This window comes from Sphaerodactylus townsendi, linkage group LG01 (assembly GCF_021028975.2).
Source record: "Sphaerodactylus townsendi isolate TG3544 linkage group LG01, MPM_Stown_v2.3, whole genome shotgun sequence".
Classification (NCBI taxonomy): domain Eukaryota; kingdom Metazoa; phylum Chordata; class Lepidosauria; order Squamata; family Sphaerodactylidae; genus Sphaerodactylus; species Sphaerodactylus townsendi.
In genome coordinates, this window is record NC_059425.1 from 141,937,517 (window position 1) to 141,958,940 (window position 21,424).

Genomic DNA, 21,424 nt, shown 5'->3' on the forward strand with positions numbered 1-21,424 from the left:
CTCTCTCTTGCTTTCCCTCTCTGTCTATTTCATTTCCTTCTCTCCAGTTGCTCTATCTCTTCCTTTCACTGTTCTTTGTTTTCCTTCCTTTCTCTTCTTTCCTCCATTCTTTCTCTTCCTTCCCTTCATATCTCTTTCACTCCCCTTTCTTTCATTTCCTTTCCCTCTCCATTTTCTCTTCCTTCCACTCTTCTCTCTCTCTCTCCCTTCGCCCCCCCTCTTCCATTAACACACACACAAAATATCATGCTTTAAAAAAACCAAGCATTTTACAACTGTTTGGTGGTAAGTGGATTTTGTGGTTATTCCGGCCACAGCTTCCAAACAGCATTTGAAAGGCTGCCTTGAAAGCGCATCATATCTCTGCATGTGTGTGGACTGAGAGCCTTTCTCCTATTCAGTTAACACAACCCCTTGGGTGGCTCCAGCACCCTTTCCCCACACAGACCTTAATCACTCTGTGGAGGTTATGTTGAAGCAGTGGAGGGTACAGTTTTATTATTATTACATTATTATTATTATTATTATTATTACATTATTATTAGCTATTATTATTACATATTTATTTATTTATTTATTTATTTATTTGGTTATGTTATTACAGCGACTTGGTATATCACTCGATCCTCAAGGGCTCCGGCTGTGAACAACATTCACTACAACATCAACACAGGAGCGGTCGTGACAAATATAAAACACATAGGCTCCATCCCATAAAAAAATAGCTTTAAAACTCATAAAACAGCAAAACCTTCATAATATATAAATAAAGGCGCCCCGGACCCCACTTCTAAAACCTACCCCCCTATGGGATGGCAGGACTCCCTCAATATGAGGGGACCTTGATGTAACCGCCCTAGGGGCAGGGGTGGCAGTAAGGCAAGCACTATGTCAGCAGCTGGACACTCCAAAGCGTCCCGTGGAACAACACAGTCTTACAGGCTCCCCAAGTGAACCTGGCACCCAGGTCCCGCAGGGCCCGGACAGCTGGAGGAAGGGTGTTCCACCAGGCCGGCCAGTGCCGTGAAAGGTCCTGGCCCGCATGGGAGGCCAGCCGCATCATAGAGGGCCGGGCCACTAGCTGGCCTCCTGCAGAGCCGCAGAGGCCGAGCTGGGGACATATGGGGTGATGCGTCCCCGGCTGCACGAGGGGTCCCAGGTCAGCCGCAAGAAAGCCTTAAAGCGTCAAAACCTACTACACCTTGGAAGATGATCTCGAATTCGGGAGCCACGTATGCAGCGCTCTCGCAACACAGGCTGGATGTGTTCTAGAAGGCTTCCTGTGAGCAGGCGCGTATGCAAGGCTTCCATGTTGGACCAGTTTTAACTTCCGGACCAAAACGCAAGGGAAGGCCGCCGCATAGCGAAGCCACATAATAGTCCAGCCTGAGGAGGACCGCTGCATGGATCAAGCAGTGGCCAGGGATCCGCCTGGGAGAGTGAAGCGGAGCCAACCGGCCTGGCGTAAGATGCGTGCGGAAAATGCAGTCCGGGGTTGTGATGGGGCCACCTGGGTTCCATTGAGAGAGGCTAATCCAGGTGGACTCCCCAGACTGCGCATCAGAGGGTAGTCGGGCGCCAATGTGAGACTCCCTCCTACATAACGGGCGGCTGGAAATCCCTAACCTCACCCCTGGCGGTCTAGCCAGAGGATCTCTCGCTTTCGATGGATTCTCCGAAGCTGTAACCTTTTCCGTTGCAAATCTAACCAGCTACCGCTTCCAAACAATAAGCTGAGAGCCGCAGGGCGCTACCGCCCTCCATCAACAGATCGAGCTGAGGTCATCAGCATATTGATGACAGATCAGCCCAAAGCCTTCGCACCAACTGAGCAAGTGGTCGCGATATAGTAGATGTTAATAATAGCGGGGATAGCAGCGCCTCCCTGTGGTAACTCGCGACTGAAGCGGCACCTCCGGGAGGCTTTATCCTCGGCACTAATACTTGCTGACTCCGTCCCCGGAGAAACGAAAAGTAATCCACTGAAGGACAGTGCCCCGCATCTCCCGGAAGCGCGCTGTGGCGGCTCGGGTCAAAGGTCGCGGATCGCACTCATATCAAAACGCCGCGTAAGATCTAACAAAACCAGCTACCATCCGCCTCGGTCGAAAGTTGCATACGAGCGCGCGGTTCGTGATGGCGACAAGAGCGGCCTGGCCCCATGCCCAGCACGGAAGCCGACTGGAAGGGGTCGGAAGCCGACAGCGCTTTCACTCAGGAAACCCTGAAGCTGCTCCAACATCTACTTCTCAATTACCTTCCCCAGAAACGTAAAGATTCGACGGGGCGTAACTGGCCAGATCACCTGGATCTAACGATGGTCTTTTTTCTAAGAGGATGGGCGGATCACCGCTCTCCCTTCAACCCATCCGGAAAGACCCCTGCCTCAAGGGCGGGATTACGATGATGTTCAACAGATGGGGTCGCGAGTCTCGCCTACGGCAAGCTTTTATGCGCTTCGGTGAGGCACGGATCCAGAGGACTGGTAGTAGGTCTAACAGCAGCCAAGGCCCTGTCAACAGCCGGGCCGAGAGAGCAGGGAGAATCCTGGGGCCAAGCTTGGGTCTCAAGACGGGCAAGGGAGCCTCCAGTTCACTAATTGTAGATAACGTCGCAAGTGGAAGGTCCCGCTAAGCAACGGACTTTATCTGCAAAAGCTTCAAGTGAATGCCTCTACAGCTAATAGCCAATCGAATGATTTGCAGACCTCTTCCTCGGATAAGCGAGGTCAAAGACCTAATTATACTTAGCCAATTGGGCGCGCTTCGGCTGGAGCCAGCAGGACGAAGGGAGAGGAGAAGAAAGCCCCTTCGCTCTTCGCTATATCCATCTCATAGGCCTTTCATAAACGCCCTATAAGATGTTCGGCGCAGCTGGCACGCCAGATTTCGCCTACACTCGGCCTTCTAGTCGCCTAAGCATCCGCTTTCATATGGCGCAGCCTTCGGTATACTCAAGCGAGCCTGCCTAACACGGGGCTAAGAGGACGCTGGGAGCAACAATCTCGATGGCATCGGAGAGCCGGAGTTCCCAGTCCTCCACCTGCTCATCAGAAAGTGTGCCGGGCCGGTTCAGGGTCCCCGCAAGCAGGAGCATTCAGGAAACCAATCGGGATCCGCTAAGTCTCCGCTGGCGGCATAAATCCGCCCTCGGCTTAGACGGGTTTTGGCATGGCAGGGGCTTTCATCCGAACCTTCAAGGCGGAATGGTCAGACCATGGCATTCTATTCGTAGAGGGATATGACCATATTAACCCCCAAACCAAAGCACTCCCAAATCCAGTGTGTGGCCGGCCTCATGAGGGGCCAGAACTTTACCAAGGAGAGGCCTAGCGTCCGCCATGGATGACACCTACAGGTCCAAGAGCCATCTGCACATGAGGGCGGTGTCGCATGGACATTAAAGTCCCCAGAACAATAAGACTGGGGAACCGCGAATCGCCCAGTCCGGGCCATCCAACCTCCAGCAGCCGCAGCAGGCTGTCCCCTGCGTGCCAGGCGCTTACCGGGTACACCACCAGGAGGGACCGGCCATCCTTCCATCACGGCCAACCACTCTAGGCTTCCATTACCACTCTATGCCGGGCAATCTCTGGGATGGGGCCGCTCTGGAAGGGAATGGAATCACGGGATGAACACGCCACACTCTCCCTCCGCCCTGTGTTCGTGGCTGGTGGAGGCATCGCTGAACCCGGTGTATGCGGATTCCTCAAGGCTTAATGCCACGGTTTCAATTCTCACGCACTCTAGGTTTCCAGTGATACAAGCCAGGTCCATCTGTTGGGCTTCGAGGATGTTCCCGAGCACAGCGGTTTTATTGTTGATGGACCTGGCATTGGATTGCACCAGCTAATTTTAAGCAGAGTAAATCCCTGGAACTCTGCCACCTGCTGCCTCTCTGGGATAGTGGTCGGAGGTCAGAAGGCTTAACGAGCATGACCGTGATCTTGTCTCGCTCTTTCATCATATGGCCGCCTACCGCCATATCTACTCCCCTGTCCCATCAATACCGGGATCCCCTGCCCCAAAGTAGGTGCCCCCATTGTTCAGCCGCTCTCCCCAAAACCTATAGCCTCGCTAACTACTACCACACCAAGCAGGCAGACCAACAGGAGGGTCTGGTCCAGGCAGGGCTGGAGCAGGTTGGTTGCCTTGGGCTGCTGGTGGAACTCCTGTTGTAGCTGCCAGGCCCCACCTCCCCTGCAGGTGTTCCCTAATGTAGTGGGTGGGGAAGGACTCCTCACTCCTTCCCAGTGGCAGCAGGCGGCAGCTCACCCGGTGGACTTCTGCTTGGCAGGCAGGCAGGCAGGCAGGCAGGCAGACCAACAGGAGGGTCTGTCCCAGGCAGGGCTGAGCAGGCTGGCTGCCTTGGGCTGCTGGTGGAACTCCTGTTGTAGCTGCCAGGCCCCACCCCCTGCAGGTGTTCCCAATGGGGTGGGTGGGGAAGGACTCTCACTCCTTCCCAGTGGCAGCAGGCGGCAGCAGGCGGCAGTTTTAGTGCTTGCCCTGGGCGCCATGTTCTGTAGCTGTGCCCCTGAATTTTCATACTTGAATTCAATGTGGTCGGGTAACTATCAGCTCACTACAGACAGCAACTTTCTCTTTGTATATTAGAATCAGAAAGGATCCATAATTCACCCTATCAGTTTTCTGTCAGCATGGCCAATTGGCCATGCTGGTAGGGCTGATGGGAATTGTAGTTCCTGAACATCTGGAGAGCCGCAGGTTCCCTACCCCTGGTATATAGTAACTTTTTCTTTATGTTCATTAACCACTTGGTTCTGCTCATTCATTACCAGTTGGGAGTGATCTGCACCCACTCTGATTGGATCATGTATTCTTTATGTGAACAAAAAAATACTCATAATGTATGTTCCCATCAATTTCTTTTTTTAAGTGATGCAGTTCCAGCAGTATGGTTCCACTCTACCCCTGGTCTCCAAAGAGAAGCTGGTGGGACCTGGAACAGCAGCATGCTCTAAAGGCCAGCAGTGTGATGCAGTGTAAATGCAGACAGAGGCCTATTCTAATATGAATAGAAGGCTTTGATTTTGTAGGCATTACAGAGACTTGGTGGCATGATTCCCATGACTGGAATGTAGTACTGGATATTCAAGAAAAACCCAAAAGTGTGAACAAGATGCAATTCAACAAGGATAAATGCAGAGTTCTACATCTGGATAACAAAAAATGTGGAACACAGAAACTGGATGGGGGACACACTTCTGGATAGAGTGCGTATGTGAACAAGGATGGGGGATATCAATGGACCACATGCCAGTGTGGTGCAGTGGTTAAGAGCTCTAATCAGTTGTAAACTCTAATCTGGAGAACCAGGTTTGATTCCCCACTCCTCCACACCAGCCATGGACTCTCTAATCTGGTGAACCAAGTTTGTTTTCCCTGCTGCCCCACATGAAGCCTACTGTGTGACCTTGGGCTAATCACAGTTCTCTCAGAACTATCTCAGCCCCATCTACTTCACAAATAGCCTGTTTGGGGCAGGGGGGGATAGGCAATTGTAAACCACTCTGAGACTCCTTAATGGTAGAAAAAAGAGGGACATGAAAACCAACTCGTCGTCTTCTAAACATGAGCAGCCAGTGTGATGCAGTGACAAGAGAAAAGCTAATGCAACCTTGGGATGCATCAACAGAGGCATAACATCCAAGTCGTAACATATCATAGGAGTACTGTGTACAGTTCTGGAGGCCTCACTTCAAAAAAGATGTGGGCAGAATGGAGTGGGTACAGAGAAAAGTGACAAGGATGATTGGGGCATGACACCAAGCCCTATGAGGAAAGGCTAAAGGATTTTGAAATGTTTAGCCTAGCTAGCTTTGCTGCTAGTATAATAAATAACAAGCCTCAAGATAAAACCCAGCTCCATACTTCTTCATCTATCACATGACTTGCATCATTGCTCCATTTAGTTTGAAATATAGGACTGACCACAGAAATGTTATTTAACAAAGTACTATTATTTCTGATTGAAGACTTTTCCCAATTTCTTTGTAATGAAAAAAAGTGTATCAAAATAAGACTCTGAAATTAATTTCCTCCTCTCCCCCCCCCCCCCCCCGATATCAAAGGGAGAATGTTTTAAAAATACAGTAGAGGCGATATAGTCTCTTACTATACATGTGGGGTAATCCTCAAATCTGAGAACTGGTCAAATAAATATTTCAAGACAACGCTTCCTACTTATTATGTTTCAAATCTTAGCAGGTTAGTAAAGCAACTCATTTGCAATACTGAATTTTTACGGAGCACATTTGATTTTTTTAAACTGCCAATTAGCATGTCCCCACTGTCAAAAAGAAACCCTTTATTTAGCTCATGAAAAGACTTTAGAATGCTTGACACAAATAGAGCACTTGTTATTGTGACTGTTATACACAGATCTGTTAGTATTCCGTATACAGGTAGGTGAAATGTTATTGTAGCAGCAATTTTTGACAACTCCACCTGAAATACCACCATAGGTAACTTTGGGCCGTGTGCCTTATCCCAGAATTGGTTGATTGATTAATAAACTTGTATTAAAAATGTCTGTGTTGTTCATCATCCAGTAGAAACTGTTGCTTATCACAAATTCCACAGCTCTACTTAATAGTACAGTTAAGCAGAGCTGGACTTTTGGATTTCTTTTTTATTTCAGTTCTCCTGGAGGCGATCTCGGGCATCCTGGATGGGTGATTTCCAACCTATACTCAGGGAGGCAGGACTTAATTGATGTCACTTCCTGTGTTGGGTTGGATCCTCCCTCGATCCTGCTCCTTCCTGCCTGGCTAGCAGGGAGTGCAGCGCTTGTTAGGAGCTCCAAGCCAAGCTGTTTCTTGTTCAACCTACCCACCTGTTTTTCTTGTCTAGTTAACTGTAAGTTTGTCTAACCCTGTTTTGTCTTTCCACGCCCTCCCAGCTTAGCCAGAGCAACTAATTGCCAAATAGGCAGCCAAGGCAAATCAGCAGCCGAAAGCACCAGGGCAGCAACCCGTCGGGGTTTGCAAGAGCCCAATGATGCGGAGACCTCACAGGAGCCTCGTGGAGCCCCTTCCCAAGCCACGTCGGCGGCAACAAAGGGAGGGGAAAAGGACGCGAAAGCCCCGGCTCTACAAGAGAGGCCAAGGCCAGGAGCCTCCCTCCCGAGCCCAGACCCCGCTGGTGTAGGAGCACCCAGCTGCTCCACTCTCAGGGACGTGCACATGCAGCCCATCCAGCCCCCATGCAGGTGGGCACATCTCAGAGCCGCTTCGCCTCTACACACATGGCCTCGGCAGTTGGGGCCGCGAAACGGAGGAGGGGAGGAGGGGCAATAATCAAGGCCATTGGAGCAGGGAGCCGGGCCGGATTCCCTCAGCCTCGCCTCCAGCCAGGCAAGATCGAGGGGAAACAGGGAAGGAGGGGCTCATTCAGCCCAACGTGACTCCCAATCTAGCTGATCCCTCTTCTTGGGCCCATACTTCCCCAGAGTCTCTGATGGGATTGTTCAGGACAGCCATGAGGGAGGAGATTAATCAACACGAGAAAAATAAAAAAGCCTCCAAACGCAAGGGAAAAAAGCATTCCCACCCTAAAAAGACCCATAGACCTAGACACCACTCTAGCTCTTCTTCCAGGTCGCACAGCACCCCCACCCCACCCCTGCCTATAGGATCCCCTCAATCTACCTGTTGAGGAGGAGGGCGCCAAAGGGGGAGATCATTTCTCTGTGGCTGAAGAGATCTCATGAAGAGCCCAGTGAGCAGCGCCAGACTTTCAAAAAAAGAGGATCTTGCTCCCTTTATGGCCAAAGCCATCTCAGCTTTGAATTGTGCAGGATCCCCAGACGCTGAAGACCCCGAGGGTCCATTCATGTTCAAAAAGACAGTTATGCCGTCTCTAAGGGGAAGAAGGGAATTCTCCCTCAGAGGACACCCCTCCAGCATTCCCATTACCAGAGTTCTTTGAAAGAAGGGTTAAAAGAGAATGGCTCAATCTAGAGGCCAGCAAGAGCTGCCCTCCTTCATTTCTCAAAAAAACCTCAATGCTTCCTGAGCATAATATCCACAACATCATCAAAACCTGGTCGGACGCCAAGTAGTGGCCCTACAGTTCATGCCCACGGCGATCTGAGGGTAATCTGACCCCATAGACCGCAGAGCAGATTTTTCTGAAAGGATTCATGACAGGTTAGCCCTTTCCATCAGGCCCTAGCACTCCTCATCCACCATGGCCAGGAGCCACCATCGTCTGGTTATGCTGCCTTCTCTCATGCTTCCCCTTGGAGGCCCAGGGTCTCAGAGAAGGCTAGGAAAGGGTCCTGAGAGCCGGGTTTCCTATTGACTCCACCCCTTGATCACTTCCTGATGCTAACCTCCCAGCCCCAGCACTTGGCACAGTGGTCAGGAGACAAGCCTGGCTGAGAGCATGCTCAGCAGATCTCCAAACAGGTGGTCTCCACTTATGATTACTTCGCTCCTGGAAGGAACTAGATTGCTCTAGTGGAAACCAAGGCAATAAGAAGTCCATGCCAAGATACGCCAGGTCTGATCAGACATCCTCTTCCCCTTCAAACCATACACCTTCCTCGGCAGCCATCTTTGCCAGGGCTTCAGAGATGGTAAGCGCCTGGTTCTCACAACAGCAAACTACAAATAGCAACAACAACATTTTCAAGAGATCGTAATGCCATCAACAATTCCTTTCACCCTACAACCACCAACAGGGCAGAGAGGAGCCAGACAATCTCCAGAATGACTGAACAGCCAGGATCCTGACTACCATCAGATCCCCAATACCGGAGGTCACAGTTCCACCACCAGTGGACAGGCCACCATGTAGACCAGTGGACCAAGGAGGTAGTCACATCCGGATACCTCCTAGAATTCTCCACCATCCCAAAATCCAGGTTCTGAATTTACCCCCTCCAATGCAATCTGGACAAACAGAAAAGAACCCAAGAGGCAATCCACCACCCAGTTTCTCAAGATTCAAGCAATCGGTCCTGTGCTCATCTCAGAACGCTCGCGGCGGGGTGTCTATTCACATTTTTCACGTCCCTAAGAGGGACGTACATCATGGTCCTAAATCTCCACATTGAACAGATTCATCCGTTTATGCAGATTCAAGATGGAAACCCTCAGGTCCATCGTAGAGGCACTCCATCCAGGTGACTACCTGACCTCCCTGGACCTCACGGAGGCCTACCTCCATGTCCCCACCAATCCCCTACACAGAAGATTTCTTCGATTTGCAGTGGGCCCAGTCCACTTAGTTCCGTTAGCCCAGTTAGTTCCGAGGAACTAACGAAGATAGTGGTAGACAAGGAAGAAGTTCCCAAGTGTTTAGCCATTGATAAATCCAATGCTACCAAATCCCCTGGCCCAGATTGCATTCACCCAAGAGTTCTTAAAGAGCTCAAGCATGAAATTGGTGATGTTCTCACTTTAATATGCAACTTATCCTTGAAATCAGGCTCCATCCCTGAAGACTGGAAGATGGCCAATGTCACACCAATCTTTAAGAAAGGATCTAGGGGGGACCCGGGAAATTACAGGCCAGTCAGTTTGACATCTGTTCCTGGCAAATTAGTAGAATCTGCTCATTAAAGATAAAATTCATTAAACATGCAGAAAAAGCAAGACCTGCTGAGAAAGAGTCAGCATGGCTTTGCAGAGGCAAATCCTGTCTTACAAACTTACTTCAGAGTTCTTGAGGATGTAAATAGGGCATGTGGATAAGGGGGAACCAGTGGACATTGTCTACTTGGGATTTCCAAAAGGCTTTTGGACAAAGTTCCTCACCAGAGACTATTGAGAAAAACTCAGCAATGAAGGAATAAGAGGGGAAGTCCTCCTATGGATTAAAAACTGGTTGAGAAACAGAAGCAAAGCAGATGTCGGATGTCATGGTCCCCTAAGGATCTGTTTTGGGATCTCAGTGCTCTTTTTTAACCTATTCATAAATGACCTGGAAGTAGGGTGGGGTAGCCGGGTGGGCTAAGTTTGGCAGATGATACTAAATTATGTAGGGTGGTGATGGCCAATGTCACACAAAGGATTGCGAGAGCCCCAAGGGCGGACCTTGATAAATTACAGGTGAGTGGGCTAAGAAATCTGTTCCTGGCAAATTAGCAGAATCTGTCAATGTAGCAAAATGTATGATGCACATAGGGCAAAAAATCCAGAACTGCTGAGAAAGATGTCGGGAGTGGCTGTCCCCAAGGCAAATCCTGTTTTGGGACCAGTGCTCTTTAACCTATTCATAAATGACCTGGAAGTAGGCATGTGGGTAGCTGGTGGGCCAAGCTTGCAGATGATACCAAATTATGTAGGTGGTGGAGAACCACAAAAGGATTTTGACAGGAGTTCCTCACAAGCTGACCTTGATAAAACTTAGGTATGAAGGCTAAGAAATGGCAAATGCAGTTCAATGTAGCAAAATGTAAAGTGATGCACATGGGCAAAAAGGATCCAAACTGAGATGTCGGGAGTGGTGTCCCCCAAGGATCTGTTTTGGGACCAGTGCTCTTTAACCTATTCATAAATGACCTTGGAAGTAGGGGTGGGTAGCGTGCAGGCCAAGTTTGCAGATGATACCAAATTATGTAGGGTGGTGAGAACCACAAAGGATTAAGTAGGAGCCCCAAGCGGACCTTGATAAATTAGGTGAGTGGGCTAAGAAATGGCAAATGCAGTTCAATGTAGCAAAATGTAAAGTGATGCAATATAGGGGCAAAAAAATCCAAACTTCACATACACGCCACAGGGCTCCAGCTATCAGTCACAGACCAGGAAAGGGATTTTAGCTGCCTAGTTGATAGTTCCATGGGAATGTCAACTCAATGTATGGCAGCTGTGAAAAAGGCAAACTCTATGCTGGGGATAATTAGGAAAGGAATTGATAATAAAACTGCAAAGATTTCGTCATGCCCTTATATAAAGCCGCGGTGTGACCGCGACTCTGGAGTACTTCGTGTTCAGTTCTGGTCACCACATCTCAAAAAGGATATTGAAGAGATTGAAAAAGTGCAGAGAGGGGCAACGAGGACATTGAGGGACTGGAGCAATCTCCTTATGAGGAAAGGCTGCAGCCGCTTGGGACTCTTTCGTTTGGAGGGGAGATGCTTGAGGGGGGATATGATTGAAGGCTATAACATTATGCATGGGGTGGAAAAGGTTGACTGAGATAAATGTTTTTCTCTTTCTCACAATACTAGAACTAGGGGGCATTCATTGAAAATGCTGGGGGGAAGAATTAGGACTAATAAAAGGAAACACTTCTTCACGCAACGTGTGATTGGTGTTTGGAATATGCTGCCACAGGAGGTGGTGATGGCCACTAACCTGGATAGCTTCTTCTTTAAAAGGGGCTTGGACAGATTTATGGAGGAGAAGTCGATTTATGGCTACCAATCTTGATCCTCTTTGATCTGAGATTGCAAATGCCTTAACAGTCCAGGTGCTCGGGAGCAACAGCCGCAGAAGGCCATTGCTTTCACATCCTACATGTGAACTCCCAAAGGCACCTGGTGGGCCACTGCGAGTAGCAGAGAGCTGGACTAGATGGACTCTGGTCTGATCCACGAAGCTACTTGTTCTTATGTTTTATGTTCACTTCCAATACCAAATCTCTTCCATTTGGACTCTCGGGCTTTCACTGCCCCCCGAAGTTTTCTCGGTCCTCCTAGCTCCCATCATGGCCCTCTGGGAGCGGGGCATCCATATACACCAGTACTTAGACGACATCCTAGTCAGGTCGCGGTCCAGAGAACAGGCTCTACAGGACCTACAGTTAGTCATGCACACTCTTCGCAAACACGGCTTCCTCATCAATCTACAGAAGAGCTCTCTGAACCCTTCAACTCGGATGGGTCTTTTCATCCCACCATCCAAGATAACCAAGATTCAGAAAATGGTAACCCCATTTCTCTCGACCAACAAAGCCTCTCTCCTGCAACTAGCCAAACTGATGGGACTTTTCATATCAGTTATAGATATGTTACAGTGGGCCAGATTCCACGCACAGATGTTGCAGTCATTCCTACGTCCTTACCAGTTCCAGATCATGCAAAAAAGGGACAGGTCCCTGCAGGCCAACAAACAACTTGGCGACAGCCTGCGTTGGTGGTCCAAGCGAGAGAACCTCTCACGGGGAAAGGTTTACCTTTACCCACACCGGCCACAACTATTCACGGATGCCAGCCTCCGCGGATGGGGAGCCTCTCTACAAGGGGACATTGCACAAGGGGTTTGGCCTGCCCCCCTCACCCACCTGCCGATCAACATCCTAGAAATGAGGGCCATTCTCCTGGCCCTTCATCACTTTCAACCGCAACTCCAGAACTGCCATCTTCTAGTCAGAACGGACAACATCTCCGCCAAGGCCCACATCAACAATCATGGGGGCTCTCGATCCCGGCGTCTTCATCAGGAAGTGACAGCCATTCTATCCTGGGCGGAGATGCACCTGCAGTCCCTTATGGCAGAACATATACAAGGAATTCTCAACGTAGAGGCAGACTGGCTGAGTCGTCAGTCACTAGTCGAGGCAGAGTGGAAACTACACCCCCGAATCTTCCTTCAGATAGCACAGACATTAGGTCAGCCCACCACGGACCTCTTCGAATCTCCTCACAACTCCCAACTGCCACGCTTCTTCACAAGGGTACTTCCACCCGCAGGCGCTTAGGGAATACCAGATGCTTAACCAGCCCACATGGCCCAAAAGGTCTACTTTACGCCTTCCCCAACCCCAGTTCCTACTCAAAACTCCTCAGAAAAAATATGGGATGGAGGAAGCAGAGGTCATTCTAGTGGCACCGTGCGGTGGCTCCAGATCGCCCATGGTTTTCGGCTTAATTCTGCAACTGGCTTAACTTCTCCACCTCTTCGGGTTACTGCCACACCCAGCAACATGTTGTCACAAGGGCCAAAAAGTAAAGGTCATCCCAACCCCGCGTGGTTCTGTCTGACTGCCTGGCGCTTGAACGCCAGGCCCTAGCAAGGAAGGGCTATTCTAACCAAGTCATCACCACCATCATTGCTTCCAGAAGGGCCTCCACCACGTGCATGTATAATTCCTCATGGAGAAACTTCGTCTCCTGGGCAGAGAAAAACCAAACAGATCCACTACATCCCTCCATCCCACAGGTCCTTCAATACCTGCAGCAGGGATTTGACGAAGGTCTCAGGAGCTCAACCCTGTGGAGAAGGTTAGCCGGCCTCTCCACCGTATGGCAAAGAATACAAGGACTACCAGTTACCAGACATCCGGACATTCTGAGGTTCCTCAAAGGAGTCTCCCAAAAACAGCCTCCGGTAATTCATAGATTCCCCGCCTGAAGACTTAACAGCTCTATACTATCAGCTCTTACCAGACCTCCTTTCGAACCCATCCAGGACATCAACCCCAAGTGGCTCCGGATGAAGCTATTATTCCTCATTGCCATCACTACCGCCAGGAGGATATCAGAACTACAAGCTCTCTCAGTTAACTCACAACTGTGCGTATTCCATAGGGACAGAGTAGTTATGCGCCCCGACCCTACCTTCATTCCGAAGGTAGCCACCACATTTCACCTCAAACAAGAGATCATCATTCCAGCATTCTGTCCCTCACCGTCCCACCCAAAGGAAAGACTTTGGCATCACCTGGACGTTAGAAGGGCACTCATAGCCTTCATTATCCGTACTGAAACCATCAGGAACACTGAGTCCCTCTTCATTAACGTCACCGCCCCTAATCTAGGGGCACAAATGTACATGCTCAAGACCTGCCTCGCGGAGGCATACAAAGCCTCTAACATACCCAGTCCTCAAGGTATTACAGCCCATTCCACGAGGTCCGCTTTGCAGCTAACGTGAGCGCTTAAATTTTTTATCCCGGGCTGGAGGATATTTGTAGAGCTGCCACGCGGGTCTTCACTTACATCAAGTTCATTAGACACTATAAATGTACACACCTCATTTCAGCTAAGGAGACAGCCTTTGGTGCACCTGAGTTTTAGAAACATATATTCAAGACTAATTACTCCACCCGGTTACGGGACACTGCCTCGGGAGTAGTCCTCATCATCCAGGGATAAAGCCTTCGTGATCGCCTCCAGGAGAACGGTCCATTGGTACTCACCCTGGAGGGGCCTTCTCCTGGACGGCGATGAGGGCATCCTGGCCCTCCCAGAGGTTATAGTCTCCACTGAAAGTTACACAGTTCAAAAGTTAAAATTCCTATTTTAGCCTTAGGATTATTCTTGGAGTTCCTTGTTCGCATATATACATTGTGTTCTGCGTTATATGTTACCTTAACCTGTTGTCATTCTTCCTGTTACAACTCCGTGAGATCCTAAAATTCTGCTATACTGCTACGTCAATTGGAGACTGGGGATCGAGGGGAGGATCCAACCCAACACAGGAAGTGACATCAATTAAGTCCTGCCTCCCTGAGTATAGGTTGGAAATCACCCATCCAGGATGCCCTCATCGCCGTCCAGGAGAAGGCCCCTTCAGGGTGAGTACCAATGGACCGTTCTCAGTAGCTAAACATTCATGTTTCATTCAGTTACATTTTCCCCCACTACTTATCCATGATTTGCAGTTTCAACCTTCAAGTATTTGTTCTGATTTCACTATGATAAGTGTCTAGTACTGGCAAAGATATGGTTTGCATTAGGCCAGTCCAAAGTAACACAGTGCCAGACATTAGAATGACAAAGAAAAAGGAGATAAAAATGTCCTGCAATTATTACAGGTGCTAAAAGAAAGTAGGAACTAAAGTACCACAAGCTGAGCTCTTCTCATTGAACAGAACTGCCGTTATGATTCTGAAATACTGCTGTAGGGGTCAGAATCCCCTAAAAGCCCTGGGCTCCACCTCCTTCCTCAGCTTGGCTACCCCCCTCCATCATGCCACTGGATGATCTTCTGAAGATGCCAGCCACAGATGTAGGCAAAACACGGGAGAAAATGCTACTAGAACACGGCCATACAGCCTGGAAACCACACAGCCCCCCAACATATTTTACGCTTCATAATTTTCTGACAGTACAGGGATGAGATATGTCCTTTTATTACTGTAGCTGCTGCAGTAATATAACAAAAGACTGCGTAGCAACATAGTTCCATCCAAGCAAACATTTTACCCTTGGAAGAAATTCCATTCTCCACGCCTCTCACATACTAGGAATCTAATCTTTTAGGGGAAATGGATCCCCCTTCCAAAAAAGCAGACTTCTCATTCCTTGATCCATTTTACTGCTGCCCAACAGCCTCTCAGTCTCATCTGGACTAGTGCTCAAGCATTTAGATATTTGAAAGTTTTGGGGGCAGTTTGCCAAACATCTTTGTAGAACAGAAAGTGTTTTTTTCTTTAACTTTTTAAACTTGCCTGTGAACTGAGGCATTCTGAAACATAAATAAAGTTTTGTTTCTCTGTCCTCTGTGTTATTGGTTTTATGTCAGTTTTGTTTGCACATGACTGCTTTATACACTTGCATAACATCTAGTCAACTTTTCTCTCATCTTGCTTGAAAATAACTTTTCAAACTATTTTCTGTTCATATTGAAGATTCATAATCTCATTTTCTTTTTAAAAAAAAAGTACATACTACCTAATTCCTTGATCTGGAGATACCAGGGATTGAACATGGGACCTTCTGAGTGCAGACAGATACTTTACTGCTCAGTCACAGCCCTCCCTGTGTGTAACAGTACATTTTCCAAAGAATATTCTACTTCACTTGAATCTTCTTTGACTCAAAGAATCAAAGTTAATAATATTAATTATTAACTCATTAATTATCCTCATTAATATTTGAATGGGAGAGCACCTATAAATACCAGGATTGCATGGGAAAGCAATGGCAAATCACAGCCCCATCCCAAGGGAAGGGGCAAATCTACCAGGGGGATCAGTGCAGGGCCATGCTGTCAGATTTGCCCTCCCCAGGACACTTGCCCCCATGGAGAGGCAAATCCACTGGTGGGTAGCTATTGTAGCATGCCCCAGAGGCTATTGGTTTCCTGCTTTGAAAACTCTACTGTATTGCCATAAATCAGCACTTTATGCACGCACATGCGCACACACACAAGTGAAGAAGTAATTATTTTCACACAATGATTTAACTGGATTTAACTGGAGTATTGAACAACAGGGTTTTAATTAGGTGATTTTTTTTTTAGATTTTACCGTGGGGACCCACAATAGAATGTTGCAGAATTTTGTCCAAGCAACCTGATAGAAGGATTCTTCTGATCCATCCATCCTCCTTCAGTACCAGTGCCTCAGTCTTGGCACTCACCTGCTGAGTGGAGAGTTAGGGAAGGTAACTAAGGCTCATTCCGCACACGCAGAATAATGCACTTTCAAACTGCTTTCAGTGCTCTTTGAAGCTGTGCGGAATAGCAAAATCCACTTGCAAACAGTTGTGAAAGTGGTTTGAAAACGCATTATTTTGCGTGTGCGGAAGGGGCCTCAGGCAATCCTGTTGGAGGTGGCTGGGAAGGGAAGGAGACTTCTTCTCAGCCAGGCCTTTACCTCCAGTTCTGTCTGAGCCACCCTTCCTGACTCTCTCCTTGAAGCACTGAAAATGAGACTGCTGCTTCCAAGATTGGGGAAGGAAAGGCTCCTGGTCCTTTTTCCTCTCTCACCCCCAGTTGCAGCAGAAGCAGCATGTTTTGCTTTGCTTTGCTTTTTTTAAAAAAAAAACTATTTTTATAAGGTTTGATGTTTTTCTGCAAACTTGGGCCACCTCCACATTTGGAGCCATGCTGTCTGATATCACTGCATCTGTGTGGCTACACAAATGGGCACTGGGAAATGTTTAAAAAAGGAACATGTGGTGAAGTGCCTCCTTGCCCAGCCGTTCACTCAGAAGTGGCTGCAACCCAGGATTTTAAAAAAGAATCATGGATATTGCGATTCTTGACTACCCCGTTTTGGGGGAAATAATACGGGGCAGACTCATGTTAGGGGTGGGTGCCGTGTAAAGTTCCTGCCTACAACAGCTTTTTTACCATGGTTATCCCAGATTTTTTACCGTGGTTATCCGGTTTATTGGCCCATGCAGAAAGCACTTGAATGTTTCATCTAAAAAGCAGAGTATAAATTCCAGAAATAAAAAAATTCATGGAGGAATGAAGAAGTGAGAATTAACGTGTGACTATTTGATCTAGAGATGCTACAGTGCATGATGTATGTTTGCTGATGTCCTGACGCAGCAATCTCTTGAAGGTTAAACTTTCAGCATGTCACCCACACAGCACTTTCCCTCATGCACCATCTTGGATTCCAAGTATACTCCAATGTACTTGTCTGACGGATTAATGCACAGACTAAAGCAGCTCTTTAAAACATTTTTTAAATAAAGTATAGTTTGGGGATTTCTTAATGCGAATACAATTTTTGGAATTACTTTAACACGAAAGGTGGGGTTTTTTCCCCTCAGTGCAACATTTCCCAGATATTCAAGCAAACAGCAGCATTGAAAGATGCCAGAGCATACTTTCAGTTTTAATTTGAAATTCTGGAGCATCACAAGGTTGTTCAAAAAGAATAAAGTCCCAGTAAGTAGCACTGTTTGATGACTCTATTCAAATCATCTTTAAACTGTAGTGGTAAGCAAATGAACACCACAGGGCATGTATTAGTCAATGGAATGACAGCTGGACAGGAGAGCTAAATGCTCCCACCTACTGTGCAGTATAAATGAGAACAAAGAGATGCAAATTCATGGAAAATAGGCTGCAAGAGACAGATGGAGGTGAAGGGTAACAAAGGCTGCAATCCAGTTCAGTTACATGAAAGTAAGCTTCACTGAGCACAGCAGGACTTACTCCTGAGTAAACATGCATAGAATCAGGCTGAATGTATAATGTATAATTATTCCACACAACTTTAGAATAAAAGTAGAATTCCTGGAAAAAGAAAGGCCTATAATGTATCATCCTAGGTGACTTGAAAAATCTGGGTAAGATTGGGTGAAATGCATGCAGTTGTGGCTTATGGGTATTGGATATATTTATGAACGTATATTAGGGCACTTTCGCACATGCAGAATAATGCAATTTAAATCCAGCTGTAATGTACTTTACCAATTGCTTGCAAGTAGATTTTGGTATTTTGCACAGTAAAATCCAGCTGCAAAGTGCATTGAAAGTGGATTGAAAGTGCATCATTCTGCATGTGCGAAAGTGCCCTAAGTGCTGACAAGTCGGAATGGTATGCCATTGAACTTTCACTGCAGAGATATCTTTTGTGATCTCCCATCCAAATACCAACCCTACATAGCTTTTGAGATCTGATGAGATTGGGCTGTATCCTGCTGCATCCCCCCCCCCCCCAATCAGTTATTTTTAATGCCCTAGAGTGACTATGATGCCTTAAAATGATGACAGATAACAGCCTAGGATTCTATCTGTATTTGGTATCTGTGCTGAATTTGCTCTAAACATTCAGTTTTTCAAAACTATCATACTAACTTTACTATGCATAAGATGTTTCTTCTCACTGGGAGATAAAGGGACTGCTCAACCATGCACATATCCAGAGACTGGACCAATTATGTATTTGGTGTCTTGATTCCTGAATGAAATTCTTCCAACACACATTCAAATTATGTTGCAGATGTTCTATGCATGTCATTACAAAATTTCTTCCTATTGCTGTCATGAAGGATAATGGTTAATATGATAATTCGAGCTTGAATCAAGAATGATTTTTACTAAAACCAGCTAATCTGTTCTACCTCTGGAAACAACATAATTCCTTCTCATCTTACTAGCTTTAGATTCTGTCCAGTTTTTCCCAAGCAAAAATAGTTCTACCTAGTAGTTGCTCAGATTTACCATGAATCATAAATGTGACATATTTAATTATTTGTGGTCTCTAACCCGTGAAAATACAATAAATAATGCATAAAACTTCCAAAATGTTGTCAGCTTAGCAACTAAAATTCCCAGTATCTCACAATATTAGTAAAACCAGCAACCAACAAAAGGCAAAATCATAAATATGATTTTCATGTTAATCTAGAAGAATTAGAGACAGCCTTTCTAATTAATTTGACAGGTCAAATCCCCCTCTTTGGATTAGAAACAGATACATAGTTGTGATACCTGCAGAAACTTGTTCACAATGACATCTTAAGAACATACCAAGAACTGCTTTCACAGATTCAAATTCATATGTTGGTTAAAAAACCCCTACAGAGACATCAAAAAACAACAGACAAAATTTTAAAAGGTACTACTAGTCTTGGAGTTTTTCCATCTTAAGGAAAACAAATTCCAAAGCTCTGCCCCTTCATCTTATCATATTCAATAAAGATGAATGCAAAAATATTGAGAAGCATCCTGGGAATCATGTACAATTCATGAAATTGAAAGATTTTTAAGAAAGAAAGAAAGAAAGAAAGAAAGAAAGAAAGAAAGAAAGAAAGAAAGAAAGAAAGAAAGAAAGAAAGAAAGAAAGAAAATGACTATTCTAGTTTGACATTGGGAGAAATACAACTATTAATTTGGAATTATGAATTATGAAATAGTATTATTTAATTAGCTATGTTCTATGCTCAGGTCTGTCCAGACTGTATAATCCTATAAACAGTATACTGTCCAGCTGTATATGCACAAAGAGTTTTTCTCCCCAGAAATTGCTTTAAATGATAGAAGGTTTCATTCAAAGCTAGCTGAGAGAATATTTAAAGCAAGTACCCTGCTTCTGTTTATTACCGATTATTTTATAGATTGACATTTATTTCCTTTAATAAAATTCTTTAACATATTTCACAGAGTAGTCATGTCTGCTGGAAATCACTTATGAGTCACAAAACATAAATCTTTACACACAGAGAGCAACAACAGAGGAATAATTATAGAAGAGCAGTCAGTAGCCCAGTGAGTTATAATGGGGAAACACCTCATTACAGTGAATTCACTGCCTACACTTAATTCTCATGAGAATTCCTCAAATCACAGTACATCAGGGGATGCCCTCATTGTGCCATGAACACTTGCTGATTGAACACTGTTCCAGTAAGGATTATATTTCTTAGCTCTGGTTTCAGCTAGATTTGCCCACATTGCAGGTGAAATCAACTTCCTATTCAAAAGTTAATCTCAGTGAGACTAGCCACAGAGAGAAACACAGTCCTGTGCAAATTTATCTAGGTTATGATGTATAAATGTATAAGCAGGGCCTTCTTTTAGAGAGACATTTTAACATGGTGAGGAGATTTCAGAGAACCCGGGAGTAATACTGTAAGGGTTCTAGACTCTGTCAAGAGGCTAAACTCCTCACAGAGACACCCAAGATGGATAAGACACCAAACTAAGATGTGTCCACCCCCTTCAGGGATGAATGGCCACATCAGCAGAAGAGAACAGACAGTTCCAATGGTGATGGGGACACAGTAATCCTTAAAAACTAGCAATAGAAGTGACAGGTGTCACTGATGGAGGATCTTTTGCAGACAAAGGAAGTGCTCGAGACAATGGCCCCTTCCTCACATACAGAATAGTGAACTTTCAATCCACTTTCAATCCACTTTGCAGCTAAATTTTACTGTGTGAAATAGCAAAATCCGCTTGCAAACAATTGTGAAAGTGGATTGAAAGTGCATTTTACTGTATGTGTGGAAGGGGCCTTAAGTAAAACACTTCTGATCAATCCATACCTTGAAAACCTTATGACGAGACATTCCAAAATGAAAAAAGATATAGTGCTGGAAGATGGTATCCTCAGGTAGAGTGAAGGACAACTAGAAATAGCACTATTCTGAACAACAGTCAGAAAGTCACCTGCAGAGCTTCATCTGATCTCTCAGATTCTTTGTTCAACACTCTAACCATTACAGCATGCTGGTTCTTCCAGATTATGCTTAGAAAGAGTACAAATTTTACATATGTCAAATGTCTATATCAAAATACAACGAACAATTGCATACACATGGATCTACCTTGCATTTGGCCATTTACCACAGTACTATCCATTCTGAATGGCTGTGGCTTTCCGGCTTTCCGCCATCACCTGCTACCTAAAACCTTACAGTCAGAAAGACAAAAGGGTTTTGCTGCTCTAGGTTTTTGTTGGAGCTTGGTTTCTTAACTGCAGCAGTTTCCCTCCTCCCTTACACACAGTATTATTGTTGCTTTTGTTGACCCTTTTTTGTTTTGTTTTTCCTGCATTTTTATACACTGCAAAAATATTCTGGAGAAACATGGAGAAAGCTCATGGAAAAACCAGAAGAGCAACCATCAGCTAACAATAATGTTTATAAGGAGTGTGCAGGGAGGAACTATGCAGTTAAGAAGCTGAGCTGCAGTAACAACAAAAAAATGAGTGAGAGAATGTAGTGTTCCGCAAGTAGAAAAGGAGTGTGGGAGGCAGTTGGCAGTCAATGGATCCTAGTAGAACAGAAGTACATCATTTCCTGTCAAACTATGGAAGCA

General features: G+C 46.2%; 1 protein-coding gene across 22 annotated transcripts in view; it reads right to left on the reverse strand.

The window, feature by feature from the left end:
- RIMS1 (regulating synaptic membrane exocytosis 1) overlaps positions 1-21,424 on the reverse strand; it is a 326,183-nt gene that overhangs the window by 231,905 nt on the left and 72,854 nt on the right. The gene's annotated exons all lie outside the window — the stretch shown is intronic.